Here is a 4,053-nt window from a genome sequence, read left to right on the forward strand (position 1 = left end):
ACACTCAGCAGTATTATTTGTTGCATGTTTTCAGATAGGTCAGGCCCTCTTGCTAAATCATCTCATAATCTTCACAGAAATGCTATGAAGTTACCTGTTATTGTTACCCCCGTGTTACGGATGAGGAAACTGAGGCTCAGAGAGGTAAGTGACCTGCCCGACATCACACAAGTGATGATGGCAGAGCTGAGATTGAACCCGGTTGACATTATTACTGGTATTATTGATTATTGTCTCTGCTCGGGCACCCATCATGGTTCTCCAGTGCCCATTTGTGTCCTAAGACCTGGTCAGCCAGTGATGTAGGAGGCGCTGTTTCCCAAAATTACCGTTGTTTTGAAAAGCAATTTGGGAGATGATTTGCTTCGCAAGCACAGGTTTATGGCCTCAGGAAAACCTGAGAGTGTGTTTGAGGATTTTCTTAATTTCAGTAAATATTTGCCATTGCCTTTGAGGAAAAGGAACATACATGGTTTAGAGCCAAAATGTGCATTTTACTTTTAAATAAACGTTTTGTTTTGGAATAATTTTAGATAGACAGAATGTTGCAAAGACTGTACAAGGAATTCCCATGGGCACTTCACCCAGTTTCCCCCATTGTTAAAGGACTTTCATAGCTAACATTTGTTGAGCACCTATTATGTGTCAGGCATTGTACCAAACACTTTATATTTCTTTCAATCCATGCAGCTACCTGGCAGGGCAGCAATTTCCTCATGTTCATCTTGCAACTGGGAATACTGTAGCCAGAGACTCCTCCATGACAGCTAACAGGTGGTGGAGAGGGCTTGACCCAGGCAGTCTGGCTCCAGAGCCTCTGCTGCAGACCACCGCATGTAGGCATTTCTTGTTGCGTTTTCTTCTAAGGAAAACATTGTTACTTCAACTTTCTAGCCACCCAGGAAGCTCAACTCAAGCCCAGAGACCCCATTTATCCATTCACTCATTCACTCATTCAACGAATATTTTACTTCCTCCTCAACTTTTCCACTCCTTCCCCACCAATCATCTGCGCCTTGGGTGAATTCTAATAGCTTGAAACATGTGGGGCCACCAATTCCGATAACCTCTGGGCCCAGGCAGGACCCAGGACTGAGTGCGGCCAGCCCTCCACGTGAATGCTGTGGGAGTGCACATACCCTCCCGCGTGGGTCACCTCTGTATATTAGTCTCTCTCTGGTCTGTCTGTCCGTGTGTCTCATGGGCTCCAGCCAATGGTATCCAAGCAGAAATGAGGGCCCAGTGACACCAAATCTTTATGTTTTTCAAAAGAAACCTTTTTATTTTTATTTTTATGTGAATTTACCAAACTTTACTCTTTGTAGTATTGTGTGGTTTCGTTTATATGGAGTGTCCAAAATAGGCAAATCTGTAGAGAAAGAAAGCAGATCAGTGGTTGTCAGAACTGGGAGCAGATGAAGGGTGGAGGCAGGGGGTGGGTGAGTGACTGTATAGGTACAGGGTCTCCTTTTGGGGTGATGAAAATGTTTCTAGAATTAGATAATGGTGGCAGTTACACAACATTGGAAACGAACTGAAAATACTTTAAAATGGTGAATTTTACATTATGTGAATTTTACTTCAATTAAAAAAAAAGCAAATCTCTTCGAAGGTTAAACAAAACCTGTATGTGGGTCAGAGCAGCCAGCCTCAACAGTTTGAGGTCCTCAGACTTCATTGCCCTCATCCGTTAAATGGGGATAAGGAAAGTTATTATGGGATCGAAACAAATTAATATTTGTGATGCCCTTGAACAGTGCCTGGCACAACAGAGAAGCTCTTCACATCATTGCCATTTAATATAATAATAAGTTAATGGAGTTCGGGAAAATAAAATGGAGAAAACTGCTCAAGCTGAGTCAGTGATTGCATTTCCCTCCCTCCACGAAACCCTAAGTGTTGACTTACTGAATCTTTCAGCTTTCAACTATTTTGAGTCATGTTGACACAGCCTTGGTGCTCTGCATTTGAGCTCAGTGGGGCCTCATTACGCAGCAGCATATTCGGAGCCTCAGAGTCCTCTGTTCACATTTAAAAACACAATGGAAACACTTTTATATTCCTGGAGACGTTCCTAAGTGTGGCTGAGGTCCACTTTATAAAAAGTGATCTGTTTTGCCAGGTACAACCCCTCACCAATGACGCCCCTGAGGCCGCCTCATTACACATGCAAATATACCTATTTTTTAACTTATTACAGTCTCTCTTCTAAAGGTTTAAGTCCAGAGCGCTGACCTTTTGTCCAGTCAGATGATCTGCCTGCCTACCATTTTCTATTTCTGGCGCTGCAAGTTAAAAATAGAGCTCAGTTCACGGAGGTCTGGAAGCTTCTATCTCTGAATCCTGAAAGATTGTCCCATTTTTAGTACACTGTAAAATGAGAGAAGCCATCCCCAAGATGCCGTTATCACTGGGTGACAAAGTACAACTTGCACTTAGCATTGATTAGTGCCTTGGGTTGACACAGGTTTGGAGCAACTGATTTGAAAATTCATATAGGATCAGGTTGTATCACCTGGGCAGAAGCAAGCCTGCGGCTGTCGCATTTGTGACCTGGGTGGCCCAGAGGCGGACTCGGGGCTTCACCTCTTTGTCAGAAGCCTCCCTGTGCTTGGATTGGACCTGCAACTGTGGCAGAGCCAAGGTGAGGCTGCTCCTGGGAGTTCCAGGCGTGGGTCTTGGGGTCCCCGCTCAGTTCCCTGCAAATCAGTTCCCCCTGCTCAGTTCCCTGCAAAACATTGCATTGTTCATCTGGGCACAGGCGCGAAACCAAGCAGAGGACCAGGGTCACCCCCTTCCAGCCCGGTTCTGTGACAGTCCCAGGTTTCTCTGTTCTTTAAATTTCTGGAATTACACAAGTGGTTTGGTTGTTTCCTTCCCCTTCATTGGAGCCTAATTATTTAGTTCAATAAGATTTGGAATGTAAACAATATACAAATAGCAGTTGTACTACTTACTCAAACCAAACGGCCAAGGTATGCTTTTTTTCTCCCACCGACCCAATTCTAGCTCTTTAGAAACATTCTGGATGACAGAGTATGAGTGTGTGTGCATGAGAGAGAGAGAACGTGTGTGTGTGTGTGTGTGTGTGTGTGTGATGGGGTGGGTAGTTTTTGTTAAAACTGTTTAAAGGGACAAAGGGTAGGTTAGCAATTTAAATTAATTTCTTGAACTAGGAATACATTTAAGCCTTATTATTTAATTTTCTTTCTTTGTGTGTGTTTTCAACCAACTGATAAAAAACATCAGTCACGGGTGTGTCAGTAAGGAGGGGAAATGTGGTACCTTAATATTTGTCATCCTTACCTAACACGCCTTTGAAAACAAACAGCAGAGAATGCGGCTTTTCATGCGTTATCAGCTATCCCAAACATCTGGTCCCCGCCCCCACCCCCAAATAAATCACCACAAGTAAATGGCACTTTAGTCATGATTTTACATAATTCTCTCTAAACAACAACAAATCCATTAGGGAATAGAACAGATTAAACAGAGTGTATAATCAACTAATGTTTTAGCTTCCATTTTTTTTTGTTTGTTTGTTTTTACCATTCACCCCACTTTCTGTTAAGAAATTTTTTATTTTAAGAAAGAATTTCACAAAGGGTGGTTACTTTGTAAGTGTTCAATGGAGTTAAAATAATTATCAGCATTCTCAGAACCTAAAAAAGAAAAATTTAACCAGCTTAAGATACATATGAGACAATGTATCAATTAAAAGTTCAGCCTAGCTAACTGATAAACAATATGTGTAGTCAATTTATTTATTTCTATAATTTACAATTTTTGAACTGAGTGCTTTAATCTTGCATTACAAATTTAAAAAGCACAGAAGGTTTACAGTAAAAAGTTCTTCAGTCCCCAGAATCCCAGATGCCCATTTAGAGACAACTAAGGGAGCCGGTTTCCAGGGTAGCCTATTATGCAGTGGATTTAATAAAAAATATGCAAAGTAGCACGATTTTGTATTTAAATACTCCCAAAGGCTTTCATTACATGTAATGATAGGTTTTCCCTATCTCAATTTCTTGATTTCTAATATTTGAAATGGTA

The 4,053-nt window shown here is 41.6% G+C and overlaps 1 long non-coding RNA gene across 1 annotated transcript; it reads right to left on the reverse strand.

Moving 5' to 3' along the window:
* Positions 1-1,295: 1,295 nt before the first annotated feature.
* Positions 1,296-3,056, reverse strand: LOC143684008 (uncharacterized). The gene is made up of 3 exons (XR_013175790.1): positions 2,958-3,056; positions 1,909-2,021; positions 1,296-1,369 (listed from the first exon to the last, which is right to left on the reverse strand). It is a non-coding gene; the product is annotated as an uncharacterized LOC143684008 (long non-coding RNA).
* Between the last annotated feature and the right edge of the window lie 997 nt (positions 3,057-4,053).

Source organism: Tamandua tetradactyla, chromosome 1 (assembly GCF_023851605.1).
Source record: "Tamandua tetradactyla isolate mTamTet1 chromosome 1, mTamTet1.pri, whole genome shotgun sequence".
NCBI classification, from domain to species: domain Eukaryota; kingdom Metazoa; phylum Chordata; class Mammalia; order Pilosa; family Myrmecophagidae; genus Tamandua; species Tamandua tetradactyla.